The sequence below is a fragment of the Anomaloglossus baeobatrachus genome, chromosome 2 (assembly GCF_048569485.1).
Source record: "Anomaloglossus baeobatrachus isolate aAnoBae1 chromosome 2, aAnoBae1.hap1, whole genome shotgun sequence".
NCBI classification, from domain to species: domain Eukaryota; kingdom Metazoa; phylum Chordata; class Amphibia; order Anura; family Aromobatidae; genus Anomaloglossus; species Anomaloglossus baeobatrachus.
Window position 1 is genome coordinate 671,607,475 of NC_134354.1, and position 22,034 is coordinate 671,629,508.

General features: G+C 47.6%; 1 protein-coding gene across 1 annotated transcript in view; it reads left to right on the top strand.

Annotated features, from left to right (window-relative positions):
- The first annotated feature begins 500 nt into the window (after positions 1-500).
- LOC142290536 (TRAF family member-associated NF-kappa-B activator-like) overlaps positions 501-22,034 on the top strand; it is a 66,609-nt gene continuing 45,075 nt past the window's right edge. Inside the window, exon 1 of the mRNA XM_075334498.1 lies at positions 501-622. The gene's annotated coding sequence lies outside the window, so the exon portion shown is untranslated. The remainder of the gene's footprint in view (positions 623-22,034) is intronic.

Below are 22,034 nucleotides of genomic sequence, written 5' to 3' on the forward strand. Positions count from 1 at the left end.
CCACAGCATGAGACTAATGACAGGTTCTCTTCATAGGTTGAATTAATTTCTGATATATTTGTACCAAGATAGCGATACTGCAACTGGATATAAATTGTGCAAGCGGCATTCATGGCAGAGCATTGTGATTGCCCAGTTAGGAATAAGGAAATTCTGTCACCAGCTCCATTAAAGAGGGTAGTAAAAGCCACTGCATTCATCCTCTGACAGGTTATACTGGCTAGTGGAGAGCCCCTTCATGTCACCAACTATTTCTAGGTCTCTAATGTCCAGTGTCCTATCTTTCTGAAGGAAATATGAGTGAATCCACAACACAAGGCAATGTTATCAAGAAAGTTTTCAGGTTTCCTGTTTTTGTGGAGGTTGCAGGTTTCATTTTCAGTGTAATGAAGCTGGGAATTCCCCTTTAGAGAATCAGACAGTTCTCAAAACAGGTTCTATTGCAACAGCAGGCAAGGAAAGGGTCATGTAAAGCTGCACTGTATAGGAGATTGCGAAGAGACGCCTTATCTTACGCTGCTCCTGGATACAACTGCACATGGAGTCCCCTCACAATTGGTTATTGTAGCATTTTTGCAGGGACATTCAAAACTGAGAAATCAGAAGTTTTGGGATACTGATGGTAAGCGTGATTAATCCATATTTTTCTAAATTTGAGGTTCTCCACTTATGTTATGTGTAACCATTGGGTACATAGAATCATAGAATGGTAGATTTGGAATGGACCTCCTGGGGTCATCTAGTCCAACCCCCTGCTCAAAGGACTTTCATTGAAGGAGAACTCACCACCTCTTGTGTCCCCCCTAGAAATACCTCTCTAGAGGGTACTTTGATTATCTATGTAGCACAGTCATGATCAAGTAATTATTTTTATTAGAAGGGAACCTGGCTGATAAAAAATGAGGAAAATGATGATGCATTACGAGAAACAAGTAATGGGCAGAGATGAAGATATGGCCAGGCTACTAATTTATAAGCTATATGTTGTTGGTACAATTTGTGTTGTTCTCTTTTAATTACCGTAAATTTCTACCCTGACTGCAGTTCGCTATTAAAAGAAAATTATACTAAGCTGCAGCCAGGTGAGAAATGAAAGGTGATAATCATTTTAAGAACTGGGCAATTTTTCATTGTTTGTGCTTTTTGTTTTTCCACCCCTTCAAGAATCATAGTATTATATGCATCTGTGATAGCTTAAAAATACCATTTAATATAATCTATTAGTGAATTCTACATTAATCTTTTATCTAGAGGTACAAAAAGCATTTCTGACTCTGGAAGATGTATTATTTCCGTCAATTATATACACAGACAGCTCATTGATTTAATTGGGAAGTGTGTAATTCTTGCTTTCTCCTGTAGTGACGCTACAGAGCTTTGAACCCGTGCTACTATATTTTCAACAGATTAAGGCTATGTTCACATGTCCTATAATGATCCATTTGTAACGGATCTGTCGGATGTAAAATAACGGTTCCGTTAATGGATTGTACAAACGGATCACGGATCTGTTATCATTAGTCAATGAAACCGATAACGGATCTGTTACAATTTTATGTATCTAGTTAGAAAGAGATCGATAGGTAGATGTGCAACACATATATAATGTCCCACAGCATATCATGTCAGCATATTGTGGGCTTGCACCCTTTAGTGCCTTTTATGTGGCACTATAGGGTGTTTAGCCTTGTTTTTAGCCCCAAATTTAATCATTTTTTTAAAAAAAAACCCATGATGTGAGGTCTCCCTTATTTTTGGTAGCCAGCTAAGGTATAGCAGACAGCGGCAGTCTGCAGACCACAGCCGACAGCTTTGCCTTGGCTGGAAATCCAAAACAGAGGTTATCCCACACTGTTGCTTTAAATTATTTATTAAAGAAATTAAATAATTTAAAAACAAAAACTTGCGGTCAGACCCAAATTGGATCAGCAGCCAAGGTAAAGTAGACAGCTGGGGTCTGGTATTCTCAAGCTGGGAAGGCCTATGGTTATTGTGACCTCCCCAGCCTACAAGTAGCAGACTGCAGCCGCACCAAAAGTGGTGCATCCATTACATTCTTCAATCCTGGCACTTATTCTTGGCTCATCCCGTTGCCCTGGTGTGGTGCAAACTAGGTAATAAATGGGGTTGATGCCAGCCGTGAATTGCCAACTGGCATCAAGCCCTAGTATTAGTAATAGGTGGATGTCTAGCAGACGAAGATCCCCAGACTACAGCCCTCGTTCACCAATTTATTAAAAAGTTTTTACCAAAAATGTCCGACATAATACATAACGACGCTCCCAAAAGCAAACCTGAAAGACATAAAAAGATCTATCTATATCTATCTATCTATTTATCTATCTACTGTGTGTATATATATATATATATATATATATATATATATATATATATATAATACATATATATATATCTTATAGTATCCTATTCTATTCTAATCTATCCAGCATTTATGGGCAACGGATCCGTTGAAACATAATGGCAGTCGGTGGGCAACAGATTTGTTAACTGATAACGGATCCATTAACTCCTATTATGTTTTAACAGATCCGTTAGTGATCTGTATTTAGATCTGCACAAGAAAATTCTGCAAGCAGGACTTTTCGGCCGTCAACAACAACGGATGGCTGACGGATTGAACCTAGTGGATGACAAGTTTTGACCAATCCATTGACTGGATCATTCATCGTTACAGTGAATGGATCTGTTAACGGATCTGTTTTTACATTTTCCAAACGGATGCAAAAACGGAAATGATTACAAAACAAGGGAACATAACCTAAAAGAGATTAAGTAGCAGAACACATTGTGATTAGTTTAACCGCAGGGTTAAAAAAAAAGCATTTTACTAAATGGTCAACCTCTTAAATGTCAATTTGTGTCAAAATTGCTCATATTTTCCATAGATTAAATGACATAAAATCTTTTATGTTATTGTAATTTCTTTGTACTCTTTAATAAGCATTGCTTCGTATTATTGCACTACGAAATATATGATGTCCATGAAGGGACCAGATATAAACATGCCTCTTTTCTTCACTTAGCCAGTATGTAGCTCTCAAGATGAAGCCTGGAAATAGAGAATAATGTCCAAAGATGAACCTGAGAGCTTCATACAAAAATATCGCATGAAATGTTTTCTGTATGGAAAACATTCAACTCTGCTCTTAAACGCTGTGAATGTTCATTTTTTATTGTCTTTCTTTCTTTTGCATTTTTTGGAATGTTTTTCTGCACTAAAGTTTTTTCAATATTTCACATTACTTCCTCTTTACTTTTCTACCCGGGAAGCTCTTACACATATCTACCATCCCTTATCTGACTGAAGAGGAACTGAAACAGCAACAATGAACAATTCTACAGTAACATAATATTTACTACATTGTGAATATAAGGAAATTAAATGAGATAAAGAGAAAACCACCCAAAAATTTCAACCAAAACCGTTTACAATTTAGGTCATAAAAAGTTGAGTATTTTGCTTTTTCTCACCCTAGGTTACATTAACGCAGGGCTGTATTTTGCCTTCGTGCTGCCCTAGGCACTTTAAGTGGTCGCGCCCCTTAGTGACAACGTAAAACTGAGTTTTCGCACACGACATCTGTTTAAGGCAGATCTACTCTGTAGCACACTTTAAAAAGTATCAATAAGAAACGAACCCCCCCCCCAATGGGAATCACCACAGGCACATCAAAACATAGCATGAGTATAAAATATTCCCACCACACCGTCCCCACTTATATACTGTGACTGTGACACTGCCCCTAATAAACACCACACTGCCCTCCCTTATAAACTACTGTATATCCACCACACCTTCCTCGATTATGAAATATGATCTGTACATTGTGAGGAGGGAGCAGCATGATGTGAGGACAATGTCCCATGCATGCTGCCCCCTCCTCACAATGTCCCATGCATGCTGCCCCCTCCTCACAATGTCCCATGCATGCTGCCCCCTCCTCACAATGTCCCATGCATGCTGCCCCCTCCTCACAATGTCCCATGCATGCTGCTCCCTCGTCACAATGTCCCATGCATGCTGCTCCCTCCTCACAATGTCCCATGCTTGCTGCCCCCTCCTCACAATGTCCCATGCATGCTGCCCCCTCCTCACAATGTCCCATGAATGCTGCCCCCTCCTCACAATGTCCCATGCATGCTGCCCCCTCCTCACAATGTCCCATGCATGCTGCCCCCTCCTCACAATGTCCCATGCATGCTGCCCCCTCCTCACAATGTCCCATGCATGCTGCTCTCTCCTCACAATGTCCCATGCATGCTGCCCCCTCTTCACAATGTCCCATGCATGCTGCTCCCTCCTCACAATGTCCCATGCATGCTGCCCCCTCCTCACAATGTCCCATGCATGCTGCTCCCTCCTCACAATGTCTCATGCATGCTGCCCCCTCCTCACAATGTCTCATGTATGCTGCTCCCTCCTCACAATGTCCCATGAATGCTGCTCCCTCCTCACAATGTCTCATGCATGCTGCCCCCTCCTCACAATGTCTCATGTATGCTGCTCCCGCCTCACAATGTCCCATGCATGCTGCTCCCTCCTCACAATGTCCCATGCATGCTGCTCCCTCCGCACAATGTCTCATGCTTGATGCTCCCTCCTCACAATGTCCCATGCATGCTGCTCCTTCCTCACAATGTCCCATGCAGGGCTGTATTTTGCCTTCGTGCTGCCCTAGGCACTTTAAGTGGTCGCGCCCCTTAGTGACAACGTAAAACTGAGTTTTCGCACACGACATCTGTTTAAGGCAGATCTACTCTGTAGCACACTTTAAAAAGTATCAATAAGAAACGAACCCCCCCCCCAATGGGAATCACCACAGGCACATCAAAACATAGCATGAGTATAAAATATTCCCACCACACCGTCCCCACTTATATACTGTGACTGTGACACTGCCCCTAATAAACACCACACTGCCCTCCCTTATAAACTACTGTATATCCACCACACCTTCCTCGATTATGAAATATGATCTGTACATTGTGAGGAGGGAGCAGCATGATGTGAGGACAATGTCCCATGCATGCTGCCCCCTCCTCACAATGTCCCATGCATGCTGCCCCCTCCTCACAATGTCCCATGCATGCTGCCCCCTCCTCACAATGTCCCATGCATGCTGCCCCCTCCTCACAATGTCCCATGCATGCTGCTCCCTCGTCACAATGTCCCATGCATGCTGCTCCCTCCTCACAATGTCCCATGCTTGCTGCCCCCTCCTCACAATGTCCCATGCATGCTGCCCCCTCCTCACAATGTCCCATGAATGCTGCCCCCTCCTCACAATGTCCCATGCATGCTGCCCCCTCCTCACAATGTCCCATGCATGCTGCCCCCTCCTCACAATGTCCCATGCATGCTGCCCCCTCCTCACAATGTCCCATGCATGCTGCTCTCTCCTCACAATGTCCCATGCATGCTGCCCCCTCTTCACAATGTCCCATGCATGCTGCTCCCTCCTCACAATGTCCCATGAATGCTGCCCCTCCTCACAATGTCCCATGCATGCTGCTCCCTCCTCACAATGTCTCATGCATGCTGCCCCCTCCTCACAATGTCTCATGTATGCTGCTCCCTCCTCACAATGTCCCATGAATGCTGCTCCCTCCTCACAATGTCTCATGCATGCTGCCCCCTCCTCACAATGTCTCATGTATGCTGCTCCCGCCTCACAATGTCCCATGCATGCTGCTCCCTCCTCACAATGTCCCATGCATGCTGCTCCCTCCGCACAATGTCTCATGCTTGATGCTCCCTCCTCACAATGTCCCATGCATGCTGCTCCTTCCTCACAATGTCCCATGCATGCTGCTCCCTCCTCACAATGTCTCATGCATGCTGCCCCCTCCTCAGTGTCCCATGCATGCTGCCCCCTTCTCACAATGTCTCATGCATGCTGCCCCCTCCTCACAATGTCTCATGCATGCTGCCCCCTCCTCAGTGTCCCATGCATGCTGCCCCCTTCTCACAATGTCCCATGCATGCTGTCCCTCTCCATGAGCTCCTAATGCTGCCTTCCTCTTTTCCATAATGAGACCTTCATGTTGCCCCACTCATGCTAAGACCACCACACTAACGCTTATGCTGAGACCCCCCACACACACACTACCCCACTCTTGATATTGACTCCCCTACATTGCTCCACTCCATACTGATCCCACACATGCTGCCCCTTCTTCACAATGAGCTCCCAATGCTGCCCCCTCTTATTCTGAGTCCTTACACTCCCCCCACCCAATCGATTTTGTCATTGCACTATCCCTCATCCCTTGTCCTCTGTCTCTAGCATTAGCCCCTCTCTCCCACTCCCCCAGCATCAGCCTCTCTCCCCCAGCATCAGCCTCTATCTTCCCTCAGCATCAGCCTCTCTTCCCCAGTCTCAGCCTTTGCCTCCCCCCAGCCTCAGCCTGCCCCAGTCTCCGCCTCAGCCTCCCTCCAGCCTCCCTCCAGTCTCAGCCTCAGCCTCCCTCAAGTCTCAGCCTCAGCCTCCCTCCAGTCTCAGCCTCAGCCTCCCTCCAGCCTCCCCCCAGTCTCTGCCTCCCTCCAGCCTCCCCCCAGTCTTTGCCTCTGCCTCCCTCCAGCCTCCCCCCAGTCTCAGCCTCAGCCTCCCTCCAGTCTCAGCCTCCCTCCAGCCTCCCCCCAGTCTCAGCCTCAGTCTCCCTCCAGCCTCCCCCCAGTCTCAGCCTCCCTCCAGTCTCAGCCTCTGCCTCCCTCAAGTCTCAGCCTCAGCCTCCCTCCAGTCTCAGCCTCCCTCCAGCCTCCCCCCAGTCTCTGCCTCTGCCTCCCTCCAGCCTCTCCCCAGTCTCTGCCTCTGCCTCCCTCCAGCCTCCCCCCAGTCTCAGCCTCAGCCTCCCTCCAGTCTCAGCCTCAGCCTCCCTCCAGCCTCCCCCCAGTCTCAGCCTCAGTCTCCCTCCAGCCTCCCCCCAGTCTCAGCCTCCCTCCAGTCTCAGCCTCTGCCTCCCTCCAGCCTCCCCCAGTCTCTGCCTCTGCCTCCCTCCAGCCTCCCCCCAGTCTCTGACTCTGCCTCCCTCCAGCCTCCCCCAGTCTCAGCCTCTGCCTCCCTCCAGCCTCCCCACAGTCTCAGCCTCTGCCTCCCTCCAGTCTCAGCCTCTGCCTCCCTCCAACCTCCCCCCAGTCTCAGCCTCTGCCTCTCTCCAGTCTCAGCCTCTGCCTCCCTCCAGCCTCCCCCCAGTCTCAGCCTCTGCCTCCCTCCAGTCTCAGCCTCTGCCTCCCTCCAGTCTCTGCCTCTGCCTCCCTCCAGCCTCCCCCCAGTCTCTGCCTCTGCCTCCCTCCAGCCTCCCCCCAGTCTCAGCCTCTGCCTCCCTCCAGCCTCCCCCCAGTCTCTGCCTCTGCCTCCCTCCAGCCTCCCCCCAGTCTCTGCCTCTGCCTCCCTCCAGCCTCCCCCCAGTCTCTGCCTCTGCCTCCCTCCAGCCTCCCCCCAGTCTCAGCCTCTGCCTCCCTCCAGCCTCCCCCAAGTCTCAGCCTCTGCCTCTCTCCAGCCTCCCCCAGTCTCAGCCTCTGCCTCCCTCCAGCCTCTGCCCAGTCTCTGCCTCTGCCTCCCTCCAGCCTCCCCCCAGTCTCTGCCTCTGCCTCCCTCCAGCCTCCCCCAGTCTCAGCCTCTGCCTCCCTCCAGCCTCCCCCAGTCTCAGCCTCTGCCTCCCTCCAGCCTCCCCACAGTCTCAGCCTCTGCCTCCCTCAGTCTCAGCCTCTGCCTCCCTCCAACCTCCCCCCAGTCTCAGCCTCTGCCTCCCTCCAGCCTCCCCCAGTCTCTGCCTCTGCCTCCCTCCAGCCTCCCCCCAGTCTCTGCCTCTGCCTCCCTCCAGCCTCCCCACAGTCTCAGCCTCTGCCTCCCTCCAGTCTCAGCCTCTGCCTCCCTCCAACCTCCCCCCAGTCTCAGCCTCTGCCTCTCTCCAGTCTCAGCCTCTGCCTCCCTCCAGCCTCCCCCCAGTCTCAGCCTCTGCCTCCCTCCAGTCTCAGCCTCTGCCTCCCTGCAGTCTCTGCCTCTGCCTCCCTCCAGCCTCCCCCCAGCCTCTGCCTCCCTCCAGCCTCCCCCCAGTCTCAGCCTCTGCCTCCCTCCAGCCTCTTCCCAGTCTCTGCCTCTGCCTCCCTCCAGCCTCCCCCCAGTCTCTGCCTCTGCCTCCCTCCAGCCTCCCCACAGTCTCTCCCTCTGCCTCCCTCCAGTCTCCCCCCAGTCTCAGCCTCTGCCTCCCTCCAGCCTCCCCCCAGTCTCTGCCTCTGCCTCCCTCCAGCCTCCCCCCAGTCTCAGCCTCTGCCTCTCTCCAGCCTCCCCCAGTCTCAGCCTCTGCCTCCCTCCAGCCTCCCCCCAGTCTCTGCCTCTGCCTCCCTCCAGCCTCCCCCCCAGTCTCTGCCTCTGCCTCCCTCCAGCCTCCCCCAGTCTCAGCCTCTGCCTCCCTCCAGCCTCCCCACAGTCTCAGCCTCTGCCTCCCTCCAGTCTCAGCCTCTGCCTCCCTCCAGCCTCCCCCCAGTCTCAGCCTCTGCCTCTCTCCAGTCTCAGCCTCTGCCTCCCTCCAGCCTCCCCCCAGTCTCAGCCACTGCCTCCCTCCAGTGTCAGCCTCTGCCTACCTCCAGCCGCCCCCCAGTCTCAGCCTCTGCCTCCCTCCAGCCTCCCCCCAGTCTCAGCCTCAGTCTCCCTCCAGCCTCCCCCCAGTCTCAGCCTCCCTCCAGTCTCAGCCTCTGCCTCCCTCCAGCCTCCCCCAGTCTCTGCCTCTGCCTCCCTCCAGCCTCCCCCCAGTCTCTGACTCTGCCTCCCTCCAGCCTCCCCCAGTCTCAGCCTCTGCCTCCCTCCAGCCTCCCCACAGTCTCAGCCTCTGCCTCCCTCCAGTCTCAGCCTCTGCCTCCCTCCAACCTCCCCCCAGTCTCAGCCTCTGCCTCTCTCCAGTCTCAGCCTCTGCCTCCCTCCAGCCTCCCCCCAGTCTCAGCCTCTGCCTCCCTCCAGTCTCAGCCTCTGCCTCCCTCCAGTCTCTGCCTCTGCCTCCCTCCAGCCTCCCCCCAGTCTCTGCCTCTGCCTCCCTCCAGCCTCCCCCCAGTCTCAGCCTCTGCCTCCCTCCAGCCTCCCCCCAGTCTCTGCCTCTGCCTCCCTCCAGCCTCCCCCCAGTCTCTGCCTCTGCCTCCCTCCAGCCTCCCCCCAGTCTCAGCCTCTGCCTCCCTCCAGCCTCCCCCAAGTCTCAGCCTCTGCCTCTCTCCAGCCTCCCCCAGTCTCAGCCTCTGCCTCCCTCCAGCCTCTGCCCAGTCTCTGCCTCTGCCTCCCTCCAGCCTCCCCCCAGTCTCTGCCTCTGCCTCCCTCCAGCCTCCCCCAGTCTCAGCCTCTGCCTCCCTCCAGCCTCCCCCAGTCTCAGCCTCTGCCTCCCTCCAGCCTCCCCACAGTCTCAGCCTCTGCCTCCCTCAGTCTCAGCCTCTGCCTCCCTCCAACCTCCCCCCAGTCTCAGCCTCTGCCTCCCTCCAGCCTCCCCCAGTCTCTGCCTCTGCCTCCCTCCAGCCTCCCCCCAGTCTCTGCCTCTGCCTCCCTCCAGCCTCCCCACAGTCTCAGCCTCTGCCTCCCTCCAGTCTCAGCCTCTGCCTCCCTCCAACCTCCCCCCAGTCTCAGCCTCTGCCTCTCTCCAGTCTCAGCCTCTGCCTCCCTCCAGCCTCCCCCCAGTCTCAGCCTCTGCCTCCCTCCAGTCTCAGCCTCTGCCTCCCTGCAGTCTCTGCCTCTGCCTCCCTCCAGCCTCCCCCCAGCCTCTGCCTCCCTCCAGCCTCCCCCCAGTCTCAGCCTCTGCCTCCCTCCAGCCTCTTCCCAGTCTCTGCCTCTGCCTCCCTCCAGCCTCCCCCCAGTCTCTGCCTCTGCCTCCCTCCAGCCTCCCCACAGTCTCTCCCTCTGCCTCCCTCCAGTCTCCCCCCAGTCTCAGCCTCTGCCTCCCTCCAGCCTCCCCCCAGTCTCTGCCTCTGCCTCCCTCCAGCCTCCCCCCAGTCTCAGCCTCTGCCTCTCTCCAGCCTCCCCCAGTCTCAGCCTCTGCCTCCCTCCAGCCTCCCCCCAGTCTCTGCCTCTGCCTCCCTCCAGCCTCCCCCCCAGTCTCTGCCTCTGCCTCCCTCCAGCCTCCCCCAGTCTCAGCCTCTGCCTCCCTCCAGCCTCCCCACAGTCTCAGCCTCTGCCTCCCTCCAGTCTCAGCCTCTGCCTCCCTCCAGCCTCCCCCCAGTCTCAGCCTCTGCCTCTCTCCAGTCTCAGCCTCTGCCTCCCTCCAGCCTCCCCCCAGTCTCAGCCACTGCCTCCCTCCAGTGTCAGCCTCTGCCTACCTCCAGCCGCCCCCCAGTCTCAGCCTCTGCCTTCCTCCAGCCTCCCCCCAGTCTCAGCCTCTGCCTCCCTCCAGCCTCCCCCCAGTCTCAGCCTCTGCCTTCCTCCAGTGTCAGCCTCTGCCTACCTCCAGCCTCCCCCCAGTCTCAGCCTCTGCCTTCCTCCAGCCTCCCCCCAGTCTCAGCCTCTGCCTCCCTCCAGCCTCCCCCCAGTCTCAGCCTCTGCCTTCCTCCAGTATCTGCCTTTGCCGCCTCCCCCCCCCGCATGCGCAGATCTCTGGTCTGCATTAGAGACACTCCCACGCTCCTTATGAATCCACTTACCTGCTCCAGTGCCCGCCGCCATCTTCCTGGCTCACGTGAGTATCCTCTTCTGACACCGGCTTCCATCACGGCGTCCTCCACGGCGTCCTGCTGTGAGCTCTGCATGTGACGTCCACACAGCAGTGGACGCAGCACAGAGGAAGGAGCTGATTGGCGCGCGCCTGTGACCCCGGAAGTGCAGGCGCCGGCAGTTCCGGGGTCAATCAGCTCCCTGTGCTCGGCGGCCACAAAAAAAAAAAATGTAAAAAAAAAAAAAAAAAAAAAAAAAAAATTTTTTTTTTTTTTTTTTTTTTTTGCTGCCAGAAGGTGCCGCCCCTCACAATCTGCCGCCCTAGGCACCGGACCACGGGTGCCTAATGGTAAATACGGCCCTGCATTAACGCATTATATATACTGTAGCCAAAGCTGGATGATCTGTATGTGCACAATCAGCAGATCCTCAAGAATCAACGGCAAATCCTCACCATGTTGGTGTTAATTTGTATCTGATTTCTCCGAAAATATCAGCACTTTGGAGCCTCCCTTGGCTGTTCCCCTGCTGGTCTCTGCAGCCTTCTGCAATGATGTCTTTTTACCCATGTGACCCCTGCAGCCTCTGATTTTAACCCCTTCACGACCGGCCGATTTTGCGCTTTACGGGGTTTTTTTCCGCCTTCCTTCTTCCGAGATCCGTAACTATTTTATTTTTCAGTCAGTCTGGTCATGTGAGGGCTCGTTTGTTTGCAGAACGAGCTGTAATTTTAAATAAACCCATGAGTTTTATCATATAGTGTACTGGAAAACGACAAAAAAATTCCAAATGCTGAAAAATTGCAAAAAAAGTGCAATTGCACTATTGTTTTTGAGGCATTTTATTCATTGTGTTCACTATATGGTAAAACTGATGAGTGGGTGTGATGCCTGAGTTTGGTGCAAGTTTGTAGACACCAAACATGATTAGGTTTATTTTTATCTAAGGGGTTTAAAAAAACCCAGAAGTTTGCCCAAAAAAGTGGCATACATTTTGCGCCATTTTCCGCAACCCCTAGCTTTCTCATTTTTCGAGATCTATTGGTAAGTAACAGCTTATTTTTTGCGTCTCTAGCTGACATTTTTAATCGTACCATTTTTGCGCAGATGCTATTTTTTAATCGCCTGTTATTGCATTTTGCGAAAACTTTATGTTGACCAAAAAACGTAATTTTGGTGTTTGGAAATTTTTTGCCACTACGCCGTTTACCGATCAGATTAATTGATTTAATATTTTGATAGATAGGGCATTTCTGAACACGGCGATACCAAATATATGTATAATTTTTTAACCCTTTCATTTTCAATGGGGCGAATGGGGGGTAATTTGGACTTTTAGGGGGGGGGTTATATTTTTTTAAGTTTTCAAAACTTTTTTAAAACTTTTTTTTTTATTCTACTAGTCCCTCTAGGGAGCTACAAGCATCAGCTGTCTGATCACTCATACATTTCTCCCGGTCAGAGCAGCACCGCTCAGATTGGGACAAATGCTCATCTCTTGAAACCTGCAGTACTCAGCTGCTGGTTAAAGGACCGGAGTCATGTGAGCTACAGGAGTCATCACATGACCCTGTGCTATCATGACAACCATCGGATCTATGTGATCAAGTCACGTGACTTCCAGTGGTAGCCTGTGATTATGAGATTACCGCAATCGCCATTAAAATGGCGCTGTCACATCTTGACAACGCCATTTAAGGGTTTAACAGGTACGGGTGGGTAGCGATTCCACTCGTACATGAGAGGCACTCATGTCAGCTGTACAAATCAGCTGACATGTGCGTAGATCTCTGCCTGCAGCCCACAACAGCAGGTGGGGATTAACACCGTGACCGCAGGGACGTAATATTACTGCCCGCGATTGTTAAGGGGTTAAACTTTGATAGAAAATTATTTCAAAAATAGACTTACGTTTTTTGCTATGGATCTGTAGATACTCAACAGCACAATTTGCAATAGTACGAAATTGTTGAAATCTATGCTCAATTTATATCAGAAATCACATACTATGGATTTAAAAATCTGTACCACGGTAACATCTGCATGGAAATTCCTGCAGTGTGTAGATGGGGTTTGTTGAAATCTCATCTACATTGCTGCAGGATTTTTGGTAAAAAAAAAATCTGGACAGAAAATTGGCAGTGGCAGAACCACTTGTGAACAAGTCTTAACTTTAGAGCTCCGTTTTCAGGCCTTAAGGGTACTTTACACGCTGCGATATCGGTACCGATATCGCTAGCGAGCGTACCCACCCCCGTCGGTTGTGAGTCACGGGCAAATTGCTGCCCATGGCGCACAACATCGCTAACACCTGTCACACTGACTTACCTTCCCTGCGGCGTCGCTCTGGCCGGCGATCTGCCTCCTTTCTAACGGGGCGGTTCGTATGGCATCAGAGCGACGTCACATGGCAGCCGTCCAATAGCAGAGGAGGGGCAGAGATGAGCGGCTGGAATATGCCGCCCATCTCCTTCCTTCCTCATTGCCGGTGGACGCAGGTAAGGAGATGTTCGTCGTTCCTGCGGTGTCACACATAGCGATGTGTGCTGCTGCAGGAACGACAAACAACATCGTACCTGCAGCAGCAACGATATTTGGGAAACGAGCGACGTGTCAACAAGCAACGATTTTTCACGTTTTTGCGCTCGTTGATCGTCGCTCCTTGGGTCACACGCTGCGATGCCGCTAATGGCGCCGGATGTGCGTCACTAACGACGTGACCCCAATGATATATTAGTCTCCCACTAATTGTTCACTCACATCTGCATATAAAAGCTGTATTGCACTCTGTTCAATGTCAAATAATAGGACAGAGCATATCTGCACATTTTTCCTGTGCAAAATTTGGGGTGCGGGGTAAATTACAGGATGCTGCGAGTGCCTACGTACCTCGTCTATACAAGTCACTGGGTGCCAGAAGCACACGAACGGCATATGCACATGTGTATGCAATGTATTTTTAACATAATCTTTTACATACTGTAAAAAGCTAGATAGATAAATAGGTCAAACAGCTATATAGCTGTAGCTACCCCCTACATCTAAGTTTGCACCCTTTAGTGCCTTTCATGTGGCACTAAAGGGTAGTTAGCCTTGTATTTAACAACAAAATAAATAATTAAATTAATGGGGTCTCCACTATTTTTGGTAGCCAGCTAAGGTAAAGCAGACAGCTGCAACTTTACCTTGGCTGGTAATCCAAAACGCAAATGTGGTAAAGGTTTATAGGTTTTATGCCAGCTGTGAATTGACAGTTCTGGCGTCATGCCCTGGTATTAGTAATGGGTGGGCATCTATCACACACCCCCGTTACTAACCCCGTACACTAGATGTAAATAGTAAAATACACACACACACAACATTCGTATTTAAAAAAAACACACCCTGAAACTAGCCCTCATTCACCAGTTTATTAAAAAAAAAAAATGCCTTGACCTGAATCTAACTTAGTCCACAAAAGGGAACCTGGAAGACATAAGAGAGGAGGAGAAAAAAATAGAAAAGAAAAAGACAAAACACACCCGCATTCACCAATTTATTCCCCATAAAAATATCCTCAAAATCACAGACTTGGAATGACCAACTTTTCTTGCTATGGCTGATAGGGTCACCCCCTTTGGTTTTCATCTGGACAACCTGATGCCAGAGGGTTTCTGTCCCTTTAAAACAGCACACAATTTTTGCAAAGTCAAATCTATGGATGTGCCAATTGTGGGGCGGCTGCAGGCTGCTATTTTTAGGCTGAGGAGGGCCCAATAACCATGAACCTTCCCTGCCTGAGAATACTACTCCCCAGCTGTCGACTTTATCTGCGCTGGTTATCAAAAATGGGCAGGAGCCCATGTCGTTTTTGTTATTATTTATTTAAATTAAAACAAAACTTTACCTGCGCTGGTTATCACAAATAGGTGACCGCATTTCAAAGGGGTGTAATACTCTGACAACATTGTTCCCAGAGACGATCTGTGTTTCAGAGATGCATCCAGGCATCTTCCCCATGCTTTTGTCATTCAATTTGAGCACTTTTCCATCCATTTCTGCAATTTTACAGCCACACCAGGCATCCTGGGAGGGTCCCCCGGAAAATTATTTGAGTTTCCCATTGACTTGCATTAGATTTGGTATTTGTGACGAATACACGAATAGTACGAAATATTCAAGACGAATAATTTAAATATTTCCCTATTCACCCATCACTAGTTATTTATTTCAAAGAGTGTACAATCAAATATTAAGTTGAGGGTGGCAACAATTTTTTCTGGCGCATTGTTAGAGTTTTGTGTGAAATTATGATATTTGCCTTTTTTTCCCTGTGTTGTTGCAATACACACAAAGGTTATAAATGTGAAGAACAAAATGTGTATTTGAAATAATTTTCTGGGAGAACTACTTCATTTTCTGGAACAATTTCAAGGATGCAAACACTTTTGGCCATAAGTATACAGCGTGTCAAGCAGTGTTTTGTGTATGTATAGGTCTCCAATTCCTTTCTGTTGAGTTGCGTGTGCATAATGTGGTGATGCAGAAAAGCAGAAACAGGAGCTGACTGTTCACTATTACCTCCCGATTCTACTGAAGAGCATGCAAATTAGTATTGTTATGCCTCAATTTCCTTACACTATCAAGGAAGTACTATTAATTAGTAGGACATTTTATTTTTTTTTTCAGTTTTATTAGTCATGTATCAGAATCAGATAGTCAGGTGTCAGATAAGAGAATCAGTGTCAGGGTAAGTCATTTATGTAAAATTTGCATTATTCTCATGTTTGATTCTGACATCTGAATATGTCCTAATATAGATATGACTTATTTCACTTCTGAAAAGAGGTGAAGAATGAAAGCAAATGTCCCGATTCTTTAAAGTGAACCTGTCAGGTGCAATATGCAACCAGAATCACGAGCAGTTCTGGCTGCATATTGCTAATCCCTGCCTAATGGTCCCTGTATCTAGTAGCATAGATAAAGAGATCTTTAGAAAAAGTATTTCCAAAGATCCTTTATTATATGCTAATGAGCGCAGGGACTAGTCGCAAGGGCGTTAGTTCCTGCCCTCATTCCGCCCTCTTAGTATGTTAGTACGCCCACAGGGGCGTGCTAGCATGCTATTCAGTGCCCACTGCTAGCGTCATCACCAGCGGTGACACGCGTACCTGTCCATTGCTACAGCTTCAGATGCCAAGCAGTGCGCATGATCAGAAGTCCCCATCACTTCCGGTCATGCGCAATAGACCTCTCTGAGCAGGGACCGCGTACACCCGGCTTCATACTGCACATGACCAGAAGTGCCTGATCATGTGCAGTGCCTGGCGTCTGAGGCTGTAGCAATGGACAGGTACGCACATCACTGTTGGTGATGAAGCTGGCAGTGGGCATTGAATAGCATTTTAGCATGCCACTGTGGGTGTGCTAACATGCTAAGAGGGCAGAATGAGTGCAGGAATTAACGCCCTTGCCACTAGTCCCTGGCCTCGTTAGCATATCATATAGTATCTTTAGAAATACTTTTTCTAAAGATGCCTTTACCTATGCTGCTATAGGCAGGGATGGTTATTCAGGGATTAGCAATATACAACCAGAACTAATCATGGTCTTGGGTGCATATTGCACCTGACAGGTTCACTTTAAGACGGATGTTCTTCACAGCAGTCTTGAGAAGGGAAGGTGCTGGAGTCAGAAACGTCTCAATCATTAGGAGACACATGCCTCTTAATGAATAAGGTGCATATGAAAAGTTGTGTGCGCCTCAAAACACGTCTTACTCCAGTCTGGGAGTGGAGTAAGATTTCTGGCTTGAGGTATGCCACAGCTTGTTATGAATTATATCAGCTGTGATGTCACTCTCCCCATCCAGCTTTGCCCATTATTGCGGAACAAGGCAAAACTACTGTGAAAATGCCAGTCGGAAAATTTTTCCTCAACTCCGCTTTGCGTAAAAATTAGCACCTTTTGCAAAGCAATTTACATGTAATCGCTTTGATTAACCGGGATAAATATATGCAACCTCACTTACTTTTGTAAAGAATTTTATTGTCAGTAATCTTACAAAGATTGATTTCCTTTAAAAAAAAGTTGTACTGCACAATATACAGCCAATGGGATCAAAGTAAATGGGAAATAGGCTACTGAGACCAAAATTTATATCACAAGACACTCTGAGGGATACCATTCTCAGGATACATTTCTATCAAACGAAAGAAAAACTATTTGAATACCTAAGACTTCACAAGAATTTTCCTTCACCCTACAAGAATTTAAAGATTTTTTTCGGCTTTATCTAAGGAAATCCATTCTACAGAAGAAAAGTCTCAACAATATCACTCAAGTACTTAGACAAAACAACATATATAGATGGGGATTTCCTACAAAGATTCTAATTTATCATCAAGGAAAGACTTTGTCTATCATCTCAGCGAAAGAAGATGAGAAGGTGCTAAAGGATCTTGGACTCATTACAGCTTGATTTCTTCTCTAGGCTCATCAATTTAGTTGGACAATATTTATGGTCCACCACCTGGATTTGAAGAACACTTCATTATTACTGGATTTGGATATCCACTCATACAAGAGGTTGGAGTAGGACATTGGCTGTTGAACTTTGCCCCCATCAGGAGTGATCCTTGAAATGGCTGTCGTTTCATTTACATATCAAGATCCTCCAGGAAGACTTTGGGACTTTTGTCATACAGTTATGTTTTTTTTGTTTGTATTACTTGTTTAACCTTTTTCCTTCCATACAGGAACAAAATAATAGTCAAGTTATATGTTTGTACAAATCTAATCTTTGGTTACCCCACACAACATTCGGAATAACCACTTTTTTCAATACTATTGCTAATGACACTTAATCCCTTGACATATAATGTCAGGGGACTAAACAGTCTGAGGCCTGAAACACACATCCGTGATACACGTGCGTGTTTGGTCCATTTCTGTATATACCAGAGACACGGCCAAACGTGCACCAATGTTATTTAATGTTTAATGTTTGAGGACACATGTGCGTTTTTCATTAAGGTCCGTGGGTCCGTGTGCGTGCTACGTTTGTGTCTCCGTTTTGCACGGAAGCATGTCCGTTTTCAGCACGCAACACGCAGCACGGACCCAAGGAAATTCAATGGGTCTGTGCACACGTCCGAGTGACACGGACGCATCTGTTTGCTCCCTGTACGTTTTGTGCTTTTTTCATGTGATGTCGGTCTTTTTTCTTTTTCTGTTTCGTTCTCTCCCTCAGTCCGTCGGTTGGTCGGTCTCTCTCTATGTCTGTCGGTCGGTCTCTCTGTCTTAACTGTCCCTCTCGCTGTCTATCGGTCAGTTCCCCTCCTCTCTCATACTTACCGTTCCCCGATCTCCGGCGCGGCGCTGCACAGCTGTTCTCTAAACTCCGGCGGCTTTTCCTCTTTTGAAAAAGCCGGCCGCTCATTAATCAATCTTGTATTCTCTGCTTTCCCCGCCCACCGGCAAATATGATTGGTTTCAGTAAGACACGCCCACATGCTGAGTGACAGCTTTCTAACTGCAACCAATCACAGCCACCGGTGGGCGTGTCACTATGGAGCAGAGAAATAAATAAATAAATAATTAGAAAAAAAAGGCGTGCGGTCCCCCCCCTATTTTAATACCAGCCAGATAAAGCCATACGGCTGCAGGCTGGTATTCTCAGGATGGGGGGCCCCACGTTATGGGGAGCCCCCCAGCCTAACAATATCAGCCAGCAGACGCCCAGAATTGCCGCATACATTATATGCGACAGTACTGGGACTGTACCCGGCTCTTCCCGATTTGCCCTGGTGCGTTGGCAATCAGGGTAATAAGGAGTTAATGGCAGCCCATAGCTGCCACTAAATCCTAGATTAATCATGTCAGGCGTCTCCCCGAGATACCTTCCATGATTAATCTGTAAGTTACAGTTAAAAAACAGACACACCCGAAAAATCCTTTATTAGAAATAAAAAACACTAACAAATTCCCTCATTACCAATTTATTAACCCCAACAAAGCCCTCCATGTCCGGACCTCCAGCATTGCATCCAGCTCTGCTGCATGAAGGTGACAGGAGCAGCAGAATACACCGCTGCTCCTGTCAGCTCCACGCAACAAATGAGGTAAGTAGCGCGATCAGCTGCTGTCAGTCACGTAACTCACGGCCACCGCTGGATCCAGCGGTGGCCGCGTGTTGCCTCACTAACAGCTCAGCTGATCGCGCTACTCACCTCATTTGCTGCGTGGAGCTGACAGGAGCGGCGGTGTATTCTGCTGCTCCTGCACCTTCATGCAGCAGTATAGACACGCCCACCGGCTGCTGTGATTGGGTGCAGTGACACAGCTGTCACTCAGCGTGGTAGGCGTGTGTGACTGCAACCAATCACAGGCGCCTGTGGGCGGGGAAAGCAGGGAATACGAGATTGATTAATGAGCGTCCGGCTTTTTCAAAATAGTAAAAGCCGCCGGAGTTTTTATAACAGCCGTGCAGCGCCGCGCCGGAGAACGGGGAACGGTGAGTATGAGAGAGGGCTGCTCAATTCAGTCACTCAGGGGATTAGCGGTCACCAGTGAGTCCTTCATCGGTGACCGCTAATCAGTACGCGGCAGACAGACAGAGCCGCGGCATGACAATGAAGTCGGGTGAAGTGCACCCGAGTTCATTCTCATCGCGCAACTCTGTCTGCTGTCAGCCGACATGTATCAACGACATTGTGCATCACACACACACACGGAACATTTCACACGGGCAACACACACACATGTCAGTTATTTCACTCACGCACACACGGACATTCCACACGCACATACGGCTAGCATACGGGATACACACGCAGGCCACACATACCATGAAAACGGACCTAAAAAAATGGAAAACGGACCCGAAAAACGGCCCGTTTTACACGGACGTGTTTTTAACGGATGTGTGTTTTCGGCCTGAGGAAGAGATTTGCGGTATGGAAATTCCTGAATGAATCAAAGGCGGATGTTGTAGGTCTCCAAGAGACAAAATTTACACAATCCAAACCGCCTTCATTCAACCATAGACGTTTTCCCCACAAATATACTTCCTCAAATGAAAAAAAAAAAGGTTGGAGTGGCTATTCTAATTAGAGATTCTGTAACCCTTGAACTTATTACTAACGTATCTGATAATGCAGGTAGGTATTGCATAATAGTGTGCAAAATCAACAACACAATACTGTATATAGATTTGTTAATGTATCGCGCCAAATAGTGGCCAGATACACTTCCTTAATAAGTTGATGACTATTGTCAGAGAAGTTCAGAAGGGGGATTTGATTCTTTTTGGAGATTTTAATATGGTACCAAATGACATGCTAGATTTAACATCTAAAGCAAGATATCTTTTACCTACATTAGATAATTGGCTTGAAGATGAAAAATTGTTTGATATGTTCAGGTGCTTAAATACGAGTTCAAGAGAGTATATGTATTATTCTGACTCCCATAAGACTTTTTCAAGAATTGACTTGATTCTAACTACATTATTTACAATAAATAAATATAAATCTATAAGCATAGGTCAAAGAACCTGGTCTGACCATTCCCCTGTAGGTTCTGGAACATTAGATAATAGTGATAGAATATAGAGGTGCAATTCGTATTTGCTTAGATACCCAAAACACACTGCGGTAATTGAAGAAGCCTTTAAAAATTATTTCAAGGAAAATGACACAAGCAACATCTCAATTAGCTCTCTTTGGAACGCACATAAAGCGGTCATAAGGCTATGTGCACACAGTGCGTTTTTCACGGCGTTTTTGCACGTTTTTTGGGTGTGTTTTTGGCCTCAAAACTGCATGACTTTGCTTCCCCAGCAAAGTCTATGAGTTTTCATTTTTGCTGTCCGCACACAACTTTTTTTTAAGCTGCGTTTTTGAGCTTAAAAAAAAAATGGTCATGTCAATTCTTTCCTGCATTTCCCCCCCCATGCAATGCATTGGAAAAATGCAGAAAAACGCAGAGATCAAAAATGCATCAAAACACAGCCAAAAATGCACCAAATTGCGGTAAAAACGTATGCATTTTTTGCCGCGGGTGCATTTGTGCATTTTTAGCGGCCAAAAACGCACAATAACGCAGCGTCAAAAAAACGCAGCATGTGCACATAGCCTTAGAGGGATAATGATACAAATTAACAGCAAAGATAAAAAACTAAAATTTAAGAAATTCAAAGAAATTTCAGACAAAATTAGGAAAGCTGAACATATAAAAATAAGAAACCCATTGGATGCAAATCACTCCCACATTCTAAATCTGAGATTAGAACTAAATTCTTTACTAACCCAAGAGTACAACAAAGTGACGTTAATAAACAAAACTAATTTTTACCATTCTAATAATAGACCCACAAAATTAATGATGAAAAGAATTAAGCAAAAAAGAGTTAAAAGTAGAATACCAGCAATTAAAAATAAAAACAGTATCCTTTGTAAACATCCTAAAGATATTGCAAATTCCTTCGCCAGATACTACCACGATTTATATAACTTGAAAGATAACGATAACCTAATACAACCCACTGAAAAATCAATGAAGGGTTTTCTAGATAAAATTTCAATTCAAAATTTCAAATAATTATTTAAAAACTTTAAAGAAGCCATACACAAAAGAAAAAGTCATTAGTCATCAAACAGCTTAAATTAGAGAAATCACCAGGTCTCGATTGGTTAAATAATGAATATTATAAAACATTTGACGATATTTTATCCCCATATCTGACCAGATTAATTAATTACTTATCTATAGAAGGACATATCCCAAAAGAGATGCTTACAGCTAATATAAATATTATCCCAAAAAATAAAGGTGATCCTCTAGACATGTCAAATTATAGGCCGATATCCTTGATTGACACAGATATGAAGTTAATCTCTAAGCTTATTGCAAACCGGCTTCAGAAAATTCTCCCTAATTTGATCCACTTGGATCAGGTGGGGTTTATTAAAAACAGGCAGTCATCTGATGCAACATGTAAAATTTTGAACCTGGTGGCTCTGGTTGAGAAGAATTGGGAGCCTTCTCTGCTCCTTTCATTGGATGCAGAGAAGGCTTTCGATAGGATCCACTGGGGTTACATAATAGCCACCTTGAAAAAATTTGGATTTAATGGTTAGATATGAAAATTAATATTAGAAATTTATTCCCAACCTACTGCAAAAATTTACGTCAATAACTTCCTATCTAGTAATTTCCCTATAAGCAATGAAACCAGACAGGGCTGCCCACTCTCTCCTTTATTATTTGCCTTAATGATGGAACCCCTAGCTGAAAAAATTAGAGTAATAGAAAATATAAAAGGTATTTCCACAAATCACACTATATGATGATAATGTAATTCTTAGTATAATGGACCCACTAGAGTCACTTAGAAATACAATTAATATTC